The sequence below is a fragment of the Solanum stenotomum genome, chromosome 4, assembly GCF_019186545.1.
Source record: "Solanum stenotomum isolate F172 chromosome 4, ASM1918654v1, whole genome shotgun sequence".
Taxonomy (NCBI): domain Eukaryota; kingdom Viridiplantae; phylum Streptophyta; class Magnoliopsida; order Solanales; family Solanaceae; genus Solanum; species Solanum stenotomum.
In genome coordinates this window covers 21,968,051-21,985,688 of record NC_064285.1, presented here as the reverse complement: position 1 = coordinate 21,985,688, position 17,638 = coordinate 21,968,051, and the positions used below count along the sequence as shown (strand labels likewise).

Here is a 17,638-nt window from a genome sequence, read left to right as displayed (position 1 = left end):
AATATACAAATCAAAAAATAATTATATCATCAATATAAATGAGAAGCTCCCAATCTAAAGTCGAACTATCAAAATGTCCCTGATAATTAGTTGATTGACTATTTTACCCTCCAATGTTGAGGGAAACCAAGGGTTCTGTCACTCCACAAGCCTACCCCCTGGGCGAGACTAACACTCGAGAACCATTGTTGGCCCAAGGGAACCCTTGGCCTGACTTACTTACTCAGCGGAAGACTTAAACATAAGAAAAAGACTCCAAATACAAGATAACTCAACAATCTCAAAACTAAACTCAAAATGTTTTAGTAATAAACATTTAACTTAGTCAAAGTGGCAACTCAAATTTGAACATAAGCCAATAACAAGATAATGACGAATGAACTAACATCTAACTGTCTATCTATGAAGCCTCTAACAACTGATATGGATGTCGGGACAAGACCCACAACATCCTACTGAACTATCTAATACTGAAAGAAATAAAAAGGGATCATGCAGAAAGCAATGAGGCTCACCACAAGACTCTGAGTGCTCAACTAGATCAACGATGTGTTGTATGCTGATCTTGGTTACCTGTGTCGGCATCATAAGAAGATGCAGGCCAAATGACATCACTACATTGAATGTACGAGTATGCGAGGGAAATTCTAAAACAAGACATAAGCTTGAAAGGAGCTGAAGAACTTACCTAGCTCAACTCAACTCAACTTAAATGAACTCATTTCAATATAAAGCGGTTTAAAACAGGTGCAATATAAAGAAAAGCTTTTTAAAACATGGATTTCAACTCTGTTTATTTTGAAAATACAATAATACTTTGTGTGTATGCAAAGATACACTATAACTCTGAAATGTATGTAAAAATACAAATAAACTATGTATATAATAATGCAATAACTTATGTGGGAGTTTCTCTAATCGACAACCATCACGTAAGAGCTATTGTGATGATACATCGTTTTGCCTCATGCAGCCAGGGCCGTCCTATACCTTGCTGAGGGTATAGAACCTGAACTACTAAGTGGATCCACTACTCTATACTAAAAAGCATTAAGGAATCATCTAAAAAGTATGACCCTTTTCTACCCATGATGGCTACATGGTTATAGGCTTTGGAGTTGTCTGCACTCTCCCCCATATCGATGCTCAATACTACTCCCAAACTATGATACTAGCTCTTATGTTTAAAAACATACTTCTTTCTGTGATCTAAGATAATTGCTCAAAAACTTAGCTCAAAGGCTATCTTGGAAATCAAAGTTTTCTCTCTTGCTTAATTGTGAAAACACTTACTTTTTTCTGAAAACTAGCTCAAAGGCTCTTTGGAAATCAAGGTTTCCTTTTTGTGTTTAAATGTGAAAACATTTTAACTCTTTGGGAATACATAGTCCCCATATACTTTAAAGAAATGAACTTCAACTTTACTGTTTACTCAACTCAAAACTCAAGTCTTAAAATAAAGTTAAATCATTTGTAAAAGACTTTTGGAAGACTCTATGAACTTTTCTTGACTTGGCTCTTAACTTCTCTTGACTTGACTCTTAACTGATCCTTGAATTGAATTATGGATTCAAGGATTGAGATTTGTGATAGGAAGGATCTCATGATGTTTAGGAGTGTTTTTAGATAGTTAAACACAAGACAAGATCAAGAAATCACTGTCTGGAAGCAAGTCCGCGATGCGGAGATGCATTTAATTATTTGGTCACGAAATAAATTTTGGGGTAGAACGGCCCGTGACCGCTCCGTGATGCCAAGAAAAATTGTCAATTCTTAGGAACAGGTCTGCCTGGTACCCTGCTACTGCCAACTTGTTCCTTCTTCATTTTCTAACCCCAAATCACCTAAATTCAATTATTTTTCTCCAATTCTCTTTAGATTCAGATACCCAACATATGTACACCACAAAATCTAATCAAACACAACGCTAAAATTGACCTTAGATTCTCAAGAACTACTCAATCGCATCCCAAATTGAAGAACGAAAATAAATTCAAGTACACACATCAAGAACATTCAAACTTTCAACTTTTAGGACGAATTCATGCTGAATTAAACATATTTGGCACGTGGGTGAACGAACCCAATGTTGTGTGAACTCACATACCTCGTAGGGATCACCCCTTGATGAAATCCATGAGCGATTCTTGAACAACTTGATGATTCTTGCTCTTTCTCCTCCTTTCTCTTCTTCTTTTTTCTTTTCTAAAACCCTAACTCAATATCATAAAAGAATAAACTAAATCCTATCAGTTTAGACCCCAGTGAATTACCAAAAGCAATATTAAGTCATGGGGTATGGAAAAGACCATAATGCACTTCTAAAATCCAGATTACACTTTCCTTATTTGAACAACCCAACTTCAAATGGGCATATCTTACTCATACAAACTCGGAATCGTGCAAACTTGGCAGCATTGGAAATATTATTCCAAGATATTTCCTACGATATATGGAAACACACCTAACTCATCATGAGCTAGGAGTTATGGTCGTTTGAAGTTGACTAAAAACCCAACTTAACATACTTAACAAATTTTCCAGATTTTTATATTCTTTCCAAAAATGACTATTTCCAATTTTTAACTTCTTTCTAGTTCTTTGTAGTTATGGTGTATTACAATATCTCCCCCTTGGGAACATTCATCCATGAATGAGCTTACTCTTAGTAGGCTAAGGGCATCACATCAAACATACAGTTCAAACACCCAACAAGCACAATGCAATTACAACATGCCAATTTGTAAATAAAATGCCAAGAAAAAGGATTAGTACCTTAATTTGGAACTTTTCCAAATTCGAAGAGATGTGGATATCCCTTCTTCATATCCTCCTCAGCTTCCCAAGTGGCTTCCTCAACAAACTGATTCCTCCAAAGAACTTTGATTGATGCTACCTCCTTTGTACTCAACATGCGAACTTGGCGATCTAGAATCTGGACCAGAATCTCCTCATAGGATAATCTATCTTTGATCGATCGCCTATGCACTTCTTTAACATGGAGATGTGAAATACCGGATGAACCACGACTAACTCTTGTGGTAGCTCTAACTCATAAGCTACATCACCTACCCTTTTCGATATTCTGTAAGGGACAATATACCTAGTACTAAGCTTCCCCTTCTTACCAAATCTCATAACACCCTTCATGGGTGATACTTTAAAGTAGACCCAATCATCTACTTCAAACTCTAACTCCCTTCTCCTAACATCAGTGTAGGATTTCTGATGACTCTACGCCGTTTTCAACCTCTCTTGAATCACTTTCACCTTCTCCATAACTTAATCAATTAAATCTACTCCTATCAACCCTGCTTTACCAACTTTAAACCATCCAATAGGAGATCTGCATCTTCTCCCATAAAGAGCTTTATAAGGAGCCATCTAGATGCTAGAGTGGTAACTATTGTTGTAAGTGAACTCGATGAGAGGTAGGAGATCATCCCAATTACCCTTGAAATCAATTACACAAGCCCTCAACATATCCTGTAAGGTCTGAATAGTGCGCTTTGCTTGCCCATCTGTCCAAGAATGAAAGGCAGTACTTAAGTTCCCCTTTGAACCCAAGCTTTTTTGGATTGACTTCCAAAACTATGCAGTAAATTACGCACCTCTGTTTGAAATAATGGAGATCGAAACCCCATGAAGTCTTTTCACCTCTTGAATATACAACTTCTCATAATCTTCTGCTAAATAGGTACTCTTTACCGGCAAAAAATGGGTTTATTTTGTCATTCTATCAACAGTCACCCAAATAGAATCACGTTGTCTGGGAGACCTTGGTAAGCCTGTGATGAAATTCATATTAATCATCTCCTATTTCCATTCCATAAGTTCTATATTCTGAGCCATACCGCCTGGCCTTTGGTGCTCTACTTTAACTTGTTGGAAATTCAGACACTTGCCCACAAATTCTGCAGTGCCCTTCTTCATACTACTCCACCAGTAAACCTCTCTCAAATCACAATACATCTTTGTAGAACCGTGATGGATGGAATATTTGGAGCTATGAGCTTCCTCCATGATCCTTTCTTGGAGTTCATCCACCCTTGGTACACACAGTCTACCTTGATTCCTCAATACACCATCTCCCCCTTGTTCAAAAACCAATACTTTTTGCTTATGAACATTTGCCTTCAATTTAAGAAAAATTGGGTCTTCGTTTTACTTTTCTTTCATTTCTAACACTAATGATGATTCAGCCCCATTCATCACCACTACTCCTCCTTCTGTAGAATCTATTAGGCAAACTCCCAGGCGTGCAAGTTTGTGCACATCCTTTGGTAGTTCTTTCTTATCTTTCTCAGAATGGGCGGTACTACCCATACACAACCTGCTCAAGGCATCAACAACAACACTAGCCTTACCTGGGTGATAAAGAGTACTCATGTCATAATACTTGAGTAATTCTAACCACCTCCTTTGTCTGATATTAAGCTCTTTTTGAGTAAACACATACTGAATAATCTTGTGATCGGTGAACACATCCACATGAACACCATAAATATAAAGGTGCCATATTGTCAAAGCAAATGCCACGGCAGCAAAATCAAGATCATGGGTTGGGTAGTTCCTCTCATGAACTTTCAACTGTCTGGAGGCATAAGCTATAACTTTGCCATTCTGCATTAACACACAACCCAAACCAACTCTAGACGCATCACAATAGATAACAAAGCCTTGCGTAATTTCTAGTAAGGTTAGAATTGGGGCCGTAGTCAACCTCTTTTCCAATTCCTGAAGGCTTTTCTCACAAGCTTCAGACCATTGAAACTTCGATATTTTCTGAGTCAATTTGGTCAAAGGAGACAAAATATATGAGAACCCCTCTACGAACAATCTATAATAGCTAGCCAAACCCAAGAAACTCCTAATATCAGTTGGAGATGTGGGTCTAGCCCAATTCTGCACTGCCTCAGTTTTCTAAGTATCAACTTTAATTCCTTCTCCAGACATAATGTGGCCTAAGAATTTCACAGACTCAAGAAAAAACTCACACTTAGAGAACTTGGCATACAACTCTTTATCTTTTAGAGTCTGGAAAACAATTCTGAGATGGCTAGTATGATCTTCCTCATTCCTTGTATAGATTAGTATGTCATCAATGAACACAATAACAAGCATATCTAATTAAGGCTTGAGTAATCTATTCATTAAGTCCATGAATGCTGCAGTTGCATTGGTCAAACCAAAGGACATAACTAAGAACTCATAATGACCATAACGGGTCCTGAATGATGTCTTTGGAATATTACCTTCCCTTACCCTCAACTGATGGTAGCCAGATCTGAGATCTATCTTATAGAAACAAATAGCACCCTGAAGTTGATTGAAAAGATCATCAATTCTCGAAAGAGGGTATTTGTTTTTTATGGTAACATTGTTCAACTGACGGTAATCTATACACATCTTAAGAAAACTATCTTTCTTTCTCACAAATAAGACCGGAGCGTCCCAGGGTGAGACACTTGGTCGAATAAAGCCCTTATCAAGGAGATCTTTCAACTGTTCTTTAAGCTCTTTCAACTCTGTCAGTGCCATTCTATATGGCGAAATAGATATATGATGAGTATCTGGAAGAATGTCTATACTGAAGTCTATTTCTCTCTCAAGAGGGACTTCGGGAAGATCATCAGGAAAGATTTCTAGAAACTCTTTTACTACTAGAACTGACTGAATAAGAGGTATCTCAACACTAGAGTCGTTAACTCGGACCAAGTGATAGACACACCCCTTAGAAACCAACTTCCTTGCCTTAAGGTATGAAATGAAATGATCTTTAGGCACTGCTGAACTAGTTTTCCACTCTAAGACTGGATCATTTGGAAACTGAAACTTGACAACTCGAGTTCTACAATCAACTGAGGCATAACAGTCATGAAGCCAGTCCATACCAAGAATCACATCAAAATCTACCATGTCTAACTCAGCTAAATCAGCCATGGTGCTCTTATGATTGATGGAAATGGGACAATCAAGATAGACTCTCTCTGCTAGAATAGGCTCACCAACAAGTGTAGAAACACTGAAGGGTTCACTAAGTTGCTCAGGAATAACATCAAAATTCATTGCAACATACGGAGTTACAAAGGATAAACTCGCTCTTGGGTCTATAAAAGAATAAACATTAGAGTTAAAGACTTGGATCATACCAGTAACAACATCTGGTGAATCCTCTTGCTCCTGGCGACTTGTGATAGCATATAGGTGGTTTGTTCCTCCGCCAGTACTTGAAGTATCCCCTCTAGGTGCAGCTCTGTCTGGTGGAGCAACTGAAGAAGACTGGGCTCTATTACCCTCATTACCATTACCCTGCTTGTTCTTTGGACATTCTCATATGAATGACCTTTCTCGCCACACTTGAAACAACCAGTGGAGCCTTCGCGACAAGTAACTGAGTGAGGCTTACCACACTTAGCACAGGCATGAGGCTTACTACCCCCTTGCGCCATACTACCTTGAGAATAGGCAAGTTTAGCTCTGAAATTCTACCTATTGTACTCACTTTTGTTCTTTGGTGCAGGTGCACTAGCAGATGATGGAGAAGGTCCCTTCTGTTTCTGTTGGAAGGATAACCGGTTGGCATTACTCTTCTGCTGCCCGGACTCATTCCCTATCTTAGCTCTCTTATTCTTGAACTCTTCTCTATCCCTCAACTTCTCTTCCTCAACCTTCTGCACATAGACTATCAACCTTGCTATATCCATGTCACTTATTAGCATTGAAGCCTTACCTTCCTTACTCTACAGATGAGACATCCCAGCAACAAATAAACTCATTATGCTTCTCATGTCAGCAACCATTTTCGGAGCATACCGAAAAAGTTGTGTGAACCTCAAACTATACTCATGAATGCTCAAAGAATCCTGCTTAAGTGTGAGGAACTCTCATACCTTAGCCTCTTTCAGTTCTCGGGGGAAGAAATGCCCCAAGAAGGCCTCCTCAAAACAATCCCCACTCGCAGGTAGTGCATCCTCAGCTTGGTTCTTCTTCTATTGATTAAACCATATCTTAGCGACACCCTTCATCTGATATGCAACTAGTTCCATCCTCTCAGCATCAACAACATGCATGATTTTGAAAATTTTCTGAAGTTCTTCAACAAAATTCTCTAGATCCTCAGTAACACTTGAACCAGTGAATCTTGGATCCTCGAAGTGTCTGCTACTTGCTATCGATTCCCTCTTTGTTACCCAACTTGGTTGGTCACAACTTGGCCCAACATACGGATAGCCTTATAGAACTCATCATTGGTGACCTCTTCTTGGGGTTGCACTTCTGGTGCACTAGGTACCCCTTGTTCCTGTGGTTCAACATTTCTCCTAGCCAGATGACCTCTAACTGCTCTACATGGAGGCATGATCTGAAAGACACACACAAGCACGAGTTAGAAGGAACTTTTTAGAGATCAAACTCTAACGCACGAAATGAGTGTGAAAGAATTGAGAAAATTTCCTAAGTGTTGCAACCTCCTAATTATAGATGTGGCACGCTTCACATTGATAAATAGGACTCTATAGACATGGCTTCATAAACTCCCTAGGACTCTTGAACTCCGTGCTTTTATACCAAGTTTGTCACACCCCGAGCCTACACCCTGGGTGGGACTAGCCCTCGAGAACCATTACTGGCCCCAAGTGAACCCTTGGCCTGGCTTACTTACTCGGTGGAATACTTAAACATAAGAAAGAGAATCCAAATATAACATAACTCAACAGTCTCAAAACTATACTCAAAATGTTTCATAAATCAACATTTAACTTAGCCAAAGTGGCAACTCAAATCTGAACATAATCCAATAACAAGATAATGATGAATGAATTAACATCTGACTGTCTATCTATAAAGCCTCTAACAACTGAGATGGAAGTCGGGACAAGACCCACAAGATCCTAATGAATTATCTAATACTAACAGCAATAAAAAGGGATCCTCCGGAAACCAAGGAGGACCACCACAAGACTCTGAGTGCTCAAGTGGATTAACAATGCGCTGGATGTTGATCATGGTTATCTGTGTCTACATAATAAGAAGATGCAAGCTAAATGGTATCAGTACATTAAATTTACGAGTATGCGAGGGGAATTCTAAAATAAGACATAAGTTTGAAAGGAACTGAAAAACTTACCTAGCTCAAATCAAATCAACTTAAATGAACTCATTTCAATATAAAGAAGTTTAAAATAGGTGCAATATAAAGGAATATTGTTTAAAAAATGGATGTCAACTCTGTGTATTTTGGAAATACAATAATACTCTGTGTGTATGCAAAAATACACTATAACTCTGAAATGTATGAAAAAATACAAATAAACTACGTATATAATAATGCAATAACTTATGTGGGAGTTTCTCTAATCGACAACCATCACGTAAGAGCTATTGTGATGATACATCGTTTTTCCTCATGCAGCCAGGGCCGTCCTATACTTGTCGAGGGTATAGAACTTTAACTACTAAGTGGATCCACTAGTCTATGCTAAAAAGCATTAAGGAATCATCTAAAAAGTATGACCCTTTTCTACCCATAATGGCTACATGGTTTATGGGGGATGGGAGTTGTGTGAACTCTCCCTCATATCGGTGCTCAATACTACTCCCAAAATATGATACTAGCTCTTATGTTTAAAAACATACTTCTTTCTGTGATTTGAGATAATTGCTCAAAAACTAAGCTCAAAGGCTATCTTGGAAATCAACATTTCCTCTCTTGCTTAATTGTGAAATCACTTACTCTTCTCCGAAAACTAGCTCAAAGGCTCTTTGGAAATCAAGGTTTCCTTTTTCTCTTTAAATGTGAAAACATTTTAACTCTTTTGGAATAGATAGTCCCCATATACTTTGAAGAAATGAACTTCAATTTTACCTTTTACTGAACCCAAAACTCAAGTCTTGAAACAAAGTTAAATCATTTGGAAAAGACTTTTGGAAGACTCTATGAATTTCTCTTGACTTGGCTCTTAACTTCTCTTGACTTGACTCTTAACTGATCATTGAATTGAATTATGGATTCAAGGATTGAGATTTGTGATAGGATGGATCTCATGATGTTTAGGAGTGTTTTTAGATTGTTAAAGACGGGAAAAGATCAAGAAATCAATGTCTAGAAGCAAGTCCGCGACGCGAAGATGCATTTAATTATTAAGTCGCGAAATAAATTTTGAAGCAGAATGGTCTGTGACCGCTCCACTCTGCGAAGAAAAATTGTCAATTCTGAGGAACAGATCCGTGACGCAGATCTAGTACCCAGATTCTGTCAATTTATTTCTTCTTCATTTTCTAACCTCAAATCGCCTAAATTTGATTTTCTTTCTCAAATTCACTTTAGATTCAAATACCCAACATATGTACACAAGAATCTAATCAAACACAACTATAAAATCGACCTTAAACTCTCAAGAACTCCTCAATCTCATCCCAAATTCAAGAAAGAAAGTAAATTCAAGAACACACATCAAGAACATTCAAACTTTCAACTATTAGGACGAATTCATACTGAATTAAACATCTTTGGCGCGTGGGTGAACGAATCCAACGCTGTGTGAACTCACATACCTCATAGGGATCACCCCTTGACGAAATTCACAAGCGATTCTTGAAGAACTTGTCGATTCTTGCTCCTTCTCCTCCTTTGTCTTCTTCTTTTGTCTTTTCTATAACTCTATATCGTAAAAGCGTAAACTAAATCCTATCAATTTAGACCCCAAATAATTACCAAAAACAAGATTAAGTCATGGTTTATGGAAAATACCATAATGCCCTTCTAAAATCCGGATTACACTTTCCTTATTTGAACAACCCGACTTCAAATGAGCATATCTCAATCATACGAACTCAGAATCGCACAAACTCAGCGGCGTTTGAAAGATTATTCCAAGATATTTTCTACGATATCTGGAAACACACCTAAATCATTCTGATCTAGGAAATATTGTCGATTGAAGTTGATCAAAAACCCAACTTAACATACTTAACAAATTTTCAAGATTTTTATATTCTTTCCAAAAATGACTATTTTAAATTTTTGACTTATTTCTAGTTCTTTCTAGTTACGGGGTGTTATAGGTTCACCTATAACTTCTGTGTATGAATCCTCTTTCTCTTGGTTACGAGACTAGAGAGAATTATCTCTTGTGTGACAGTCTAATATATCTGTCAAAGAACGGATTCTCTTCCTGTCGATACAGGGAATTATTTAATATTGTTCCTACAATAATTCAGGTTAAGATGATTGACATTATTGTTCTTTATTTGTATGCTTTGGAGAAATATATATAGTTCTTCTTGATGATTTTGCTAATTTTGTCAAGTGCAATTCATATATTTATTAACTATTTAAGTAGTAATTCATTGACATATCATACCATGAGAGAATGCATTAATTATCTTAATTAGCTTCATATATTTCTTGTTTGGTGTCAAATACATAATTCTCCTTTAATGATTTTATTTTATGATTAAAATGTAAACGATAAAACTAGCATTGCTAAGTTCACCATTTTCATATTTTATATAACCTAACTTTTTAAATATATCAAAAAATTTACAATAATGATTAGGAACAAAACATGCAAAGTACGTTTTGGGAAACTAATATATATATATATATATATATATATAAAGTCACGAAACAATTACTAATCATGTAAATATATCTGAATAATCATTAAAAGAGATGAAATATGAAACAAACAGTTAACGTTAAATTTAAAGGGCTATACATATATTTATTCAAAAGTTTATAAGGACTAAATGAAAAATATACAGTTCTTAGAGTTAAATTTAAAAACATTTAAGAAGTGCAAGGTCTTTTTTGCTCTATAAAAGCTTCTCTCTTCTTCCTTTAGCTCTCAAAACCCTAAATTTCACTTTGCCGTCACACTCTTTTTCTTTGGTATGAGAATAACCTTCATGAGTCTGTAGTTGTTACTCAAATGATATTCTTGAAGTGATGAATGTTCTTAAGGATGTACCTCAAGATGGCTCACAAGTTGCATCTAGTAAGATCAGACACATTCATAACATCTAGAATATTTTTTGGGTAACACCCTACATGTTAATTCTATAAGAATGTAACTTCACCTTCATCAGGTTTTGCATGTTAAAACTTTAGCAAAAATTGATTGTTAAGTCTTTGTTTAGTTTTCAACTTAAGTTAATAATTTTACATCTGTGTTATTACTATATATTTGTGTTCTAGAATTTTTATTTTTTCTATAATATAGTAAAGTTATTTCTTTTCTATTCCCAAGTTAAGTGGAAGAGGCAGATCCATATTGATAGAGACTTATGATATATTGTTTATTGTAATTTAAGTTAATTCATAGATCTGCTTGTTAAGTGGTGATTAGTCTTTCCATTACAGATGCATTAAATGCTTAGTTGGTAACCATTGATTTTGTTACATAATTTGATTTATTGGTTTTCTAGGTTTATGTTTAAAGCTATATATATGGTGCATTTTTAGTCAAGAACAAACTGAAGTCGGTAAGACCCAAGATTAATAGTATTTTGCATGATTTGTTCAATTTTTTTACAAGGCATTGATGAGATTGATGAATCTAATGCGTTTATATATATATATATATATATATATATATATATATATATATATATATATATATCGTAGAGAATTCAAATCACTCCTACAATGTTTACATTTCTTTTATTTCTGATTCAAGCGTGTGATGCTCCATTGCATAAGGATTAATGTTTCTATAGAGGGAGGTATTTTAAGAAGCATGACATCTCTTGCACTATTTATTATTGTTCAATTTTAAATCTAAGATGTAGTGTGAAACTGTTAGACTTTATTAGTACAATAATTTCCTTATTATAAATGGAGTCCTAATTATATGTCTGTGCAATTTATATTTGTAGTTCTATTTGTTCAAGGAGGCAATCCTTAGTTTTTATTTTTCCAGAATGTACAATGTATCATAAATTGAAAATTTTCCTTTCCTGATTTGTTCTACTTTAGCTATTTATCATTCAACTTCAATTATTTATATTTACTTTGAAGGAGAAATATTCTCTTTGTGTAAGATTGTCCCTTTATAAAAAATTTAAGTGTTTGATTTTGAATAGAATAGGGACACTACTACTACATTCCTGTAGGACTACACTGTTGGTAGGAAAAGCTTCGCTCAAAGTGAGACATTGTTGTACGAATCTTGATTAATCAGCCCTAATCATTGTATCAATTTAACATCACATATATTTAAAGAGGAAATGGTTTCAAATTTTGAAAATTTGTCATACACTGCTAAATCCCAAAACTTAAAATATGTTCTATGATAACGCTCAAATGTCCTCCTTAAAATAAATTATAGGGACATCAGTCGTAGTCAATAAAAAACCAATGAAGAGTCATGGTCGAATCCCACAAAGAATGATATATCATAGAGAATTGCTATCAAGAAAATTTTATTTTAAGATCACTCATTCGTAATATTAACATATGGGTGGATAGTCCACCAATTCAATAAAAAGCTTTGGTTATCAATTATCACAATTAAACTAAAATTTTGAAGAATTCAAGAGTAAAGAAGCAATCTGGGTGTGCGGGGATTTAAAATTGATGTCACATAGGGGTAATTGTTCTACTTTATAGTGTTGAACATTCATGTATTGGCTAGGTCATATTTAATGACGCTAATTATCTTTTAGTATCATAGCCTCTATGCATATAATCTTTTTTTGGTCTCATCCAAATGCCAAATTAAACATCCAAATACCTTACTCTATTCTTTCTTTAGAAATAGAGCAAATAGATCACACCCATTACCTTTATTTTCAAGAAAAATACAGACACTTGCTATTATCAAATTAATTACCCACTTCAATAAATCTCTTTCGAGCATTGACCAGAGATCGGAAGTAGGAATTTAGTTTGCAACCTTAACACATAAATTAATCCCATGCTAATTAGCTCAAATTCATGTATGAACAACAAGAAAACAAAGCATAACACAATACCTACTATATAAAATAGACACTCAACGCCATAATTACACCCCTAGATCTTGGGGTTCTAGACACCCGATATAAAAAACAAAGAAAGTATACCTTACATGAAAGGAGCCACGGGTAACATGAAATTAATCAATTACAAGTAAACCTACTTTGGATTCAACTTTAATTTATAAAATTCAAGAGCAAAGTTGTAATGCCCCAATAGCTAGAAAGTGTTCTTCACAAGGGCGAAGTGTTCTCTCTCTAAACTTAATTTTGAACTAATGTTTTAGGAACTATTTTTCTCCTTTAAATATCTTTCACCTTTGGGAAATTTATAATTTCAAAAACATGGTACAAAAACCTAATGTGTGTTTCATTTGACGACATTAGCCGAGCTCATTTGATGAATCACCTCATGTTATTTGCTTGCCTTTTCATGCTCTAGGCTTCAGGTGTTTGAACCTCAGTTGATGAATTCATTTCAGTCAGGCTTTCACATTTGGCGAATCACCAAATACCACCTTGGTTCACCTTTTGAGCATTCAATCTTTTATTTTAACGCTGTCATTTTAGGTGATGTTCAACAAGGTCACCTTTCTCATTTGGCACATCGCATTCTCCAATGGAGTTCACCGACCTGATTCGATTAACACCAATGCTATGCACTGTCAGTTTGGGTGAGGTTGTGTTCACTTGGCGATCCACCCTTATTTTTAGGCGATCAAAAATGTTTATGTAACAACCTGTTCCCGTCGTTATAGAAAAGCCAATGGGGAAAAATTTTAGGCCGGAAAACTTTTTTGTAGTAATTTGGAATTTCCTAGCCTAGTCCAAATTTGGACGAAATCGGAGTAAGTGAGGTCTAGGGAAATTTTGTAACAAATGTGAGATCTAATAATGAATTTGAACACATGAGTTGATAGCTAAGACTTTAAGTAAACAGTATGACTTTACAAAATCAAATTCAGGCTAGTAGAACTCCTAAAACTGATCTTAGCATGAACGGGTAGTTTCTGAGTGTCATGGGTAGAAGGTGCGTTGTGAAATGGGGGTTTGAAACTCTAATTCTAAGGTTCTGTCTCCGTGTAAGCCGCCAAGGTGGGATTATTCCCGCTAGGGTGGGGCTGCGGTGGCGGGATGGGGGGCTACCATAGCAGGCCAGTCGCGACTTATGTCAGAAATAAAACCCAAAAATGATATTATTTTGCAACATTCGATCATGAGAGCTAAGGAACGACCCAAGGATATTTCTTGAAGGTTTTCCACCTCTTCTAGCACAAAAGGTAAGGATTTTACTCCCCTAATCCATTTTTCGATCTGTAGAACCTAGTTTCTTGGGCAATAATTGTTGGGGAGGGTTTTGATTTGGGAATTATGGTGGAAAAAGCCCTAATTTGGGTATTGGGATTATGGGTTTGGCCTAGGGTTGATAATGTTGTTTGTAATCCGAGTAATTAGACCTTAACTATTGATCCATGTATTGAATTGATTGTTTGTAGACCAAGAACAAGAAGGGAATGTATGTTAGAAATTACTTCATTTTAATGCATGTATCTAAGAGAATGTTGCATTATTGATCACACCAATCGTAAATGAGTATAAATAAATGATTATATGCCATGGATTAACACTTGATTATATGACTACGAGAATATACATTGTGATTGTGGCTTGTTAAATGGATCAGGTGTCACGTCCGACACACTAACTTGGATCGAGTGCTACTTTTTGGCGCATATATGGAATCAGGTGTCACGCCCGACACACTAACTTGGATCAGGTACCATGTACTGATAAACTAACAGTCTAGGTATGGGTTCCATGAGAGGACCATTAACTTGTCATATTGATGTATTATTGAGAATGTGGAATTAACATTGATCCTGAAATGATGACTAATATTGTATATGTTCGGTATATGCTTGTTTTATTATGTTGTGGTTACTTGTAGGTGTTTCACCATTTGGAATAGCCGCGTGATCCTACCAGTACATTCTGGTTGTGTACTGATACTGCACTTGATCTTTCTTTGTTGAGTACAGGGCATCTTCAACCGGCTACTGACAGACCTCGTTTAGAAGACCAATGATCGTTTCAAATTCAAGGGTGAGCTAGTTCTTTCAGGGTGCCATGAGTTCTCTATGTTTTAGTCCACTATTTTTTGACTCAAAATTTCTAGTTAGTTATTCGTATGTTTTATTGGGTTGTACCCATTCCCTTTAGACTTATGTTTCCTTGTTAAAGTTTAGGTACATTGACTTTCAGGTTCTAGGGAATAATTTCCGTATTTGTTTGTTAGAGTTTTTGGAGTTTATGGGAACTCCTTATTTTCCTTTTCTTTAGACATTTAAAACTTCTTCCGTATCTTTAACTGTTTAGTTCTTGGGTTAGATAATTAGTATTAATGATTCTCCCACCGGAGGGTTAGTGTGGATGCCGACCACGAGGGTCTAGGTCGTGACAAAGTTGGCATCAGAGCCATAGGTTCGTTGATCTCGATGTACCAAAACGAGTCAGGTAGAGTCTTGCAGAACAGTACAGAGATATCTGTACTTTTCTTCAAGAAACTATAGGACTTTAGGAAATCTCTCTTTTTTCTTTTGTCTCCTTTCATGCTATAACTTGGTTCCAATTGGTATCTGGTTATCCAAATTGGTATCTAATCTCCTTCACTCTTCTGTCTGCTGATGGTTAACACTAGGTTCAACAGCGTTAGGCCCGTAGCTCCTGTCAATACGCCAGCTGAGGAATCCGCAACAAGGGGTCACGGTCGAGATAGGGGTGGAGGCCAAGGAAGGGTAGCACCTACTAGGGATGGAGCTCCGATTGAGAATGCTCCCAGAAATGAGATCCCTCCTGCGCATCATGAAGACGTAGAAAAGAATGTAAAGGTTGAGAATTAGGAGAATGTTTGACAAGAGGAAGAGGTGCAGGCTGAGACTACATGAATTCCTTCCTTAGACCCAGTGTTAGTTCAATATATTTTGTCGCTCCTAAAAGGATTGGTTGTGGTGGAGTGCTTTCCTCAATTCAAGCAACTCAAGCTCCCGCCAATCCCCCTATTGCTACCACTGTCCCCAAGGCAGGTGGAACTGTATGTACTGATTTTTTCTTCTGTCCTTTGTTGGGTCAGGTTATGACTAGTAATGAACATGAAATGTTGACTTAGTTCTTGAAATTGAAACCGCATGTGTTCCATGGTTCCGAGAGTGAGGATGTATATGAGTTCATTCTAGATTGTTATGAGAGGCTTCATAAGTTGGGAATTGTCCTTCAACATGGAGTAGGGTTTGTGACTTATCAACTTCAAGGTGAGGTCATGCAGTGGTGGAGAGCTTATGTAGAATGCAGATCTTCAGCTTTACCCCCACTCACTTGCACCCATTTTCATGCTCTANACGTGAAATGTTGACTTAGTTCTTGAAATTGAAACCGCCTGTGTTCCATGGTTCCGAGAGTGAGGACGTATATGAGTTCATTCTAGATTGTTATGAGAGGCTTCATAAGTTGGGAATTGTCCTTCAACATGGAGTAGGGTTTGTGACTTTTCAACTTCAAGGTGAGGCCAAGCAGTGGTGGAGAGCTTGTGTAGAATACAGATCTTCAGCTTTACCCCCACTCACTTGCACCCATTTTCATGCTCTGTTCTTCGAGAAGTGTGTGCCCTGAAATTTGCGAGATCGTAAGAAGGATGAGTTCATGGATTTGGAGCAAGGTGGTATGTCTGTGGCTGATTATGAGGCTAAGTTCCATGCTTTGTCTAGATATGCTACACAATTGGTGACTACTGAGGAAGAGAGGATTCACCTATTTGTTAAGGGACTAAATTCTGAGTTACAAGTATTGTATGTACACATGACTTCTGCGGGGAAAAGAATTAATGAGGTAACAAATTTTGTGAAGAATACATGTAACTTTCAGGGTTCTTACTCCAGAAGTTCAAGGAGGCTAACACTTGCAGCCCGGCCGATTCAGTCCGCTATGCCCACTTCTACAGGCAATTATTCGGGAACTCCACCTCAGAATTTGATTCACGATAGCTCCCGTCATACCTTCGAAAGGCAACAAGCCATCTTTCGATCACACTTGTTATAATTGTGGAGAACCTGGGCATATGAGGAGATATTGTCCCCACCCGCGCATGTTGGATTATGCGCAACAACAGGCTAGAGCAATAGTACCCGCGGGCAATGGTAATAATGGTCTAGGACATCCACAAGGTGGGCGAGAAGGAAATCAGCGAGGCTGTGGAGTTCGGGATAATGGTAATGCAGGCAAAGGTACATTGCAGCCAGACAGAAAAGTCACCCATTATGATGACATGTGTAATGACCCATAAAAGAATAGGTGTAACTAGAGCCTAACTAGTGTGTGGTTGAGTTGATGTGAGGTTGGAGGGTGTAAAATGTTGTCCCAAGCTACGGTTGAGGGGTTTAGGGGTTAAACGTCAAGATACGATTCCCCAAGGACCACCCAAGGGGTCCTTGAGGAGGACCTTACGCCTAAACCCCAAAACCCCAAGAAAACCAAAAAGCTATTTTTTTGGGATGACTTATGGATGGGGATCCACGTCCCGTAGGTCCATCCATGCCCCGTGGATGGCCTCCGTGGGTCAAGGTCCCAAATGGAAACCCACAGAACCAAACCACGACTTGCCAGCATGGCTCGTGGACCCACCCAC

The 17,638-nt window shown here is 37.2% G+C and overlaps 1 pseudogene; it reads left to right on the top strand.

The window, feature by feature from the left end:
* The window catches only part of LOC125861357 (uncharacterized), a 40,143-nt pseudogene extending 24,283 nt beyond the window's left edge, over nucleotides 1-15,860 (top strand).
* The last annotated feature ends 1,778 nt before the right edge of the window (nucleotides 15,861-17,638 follow it).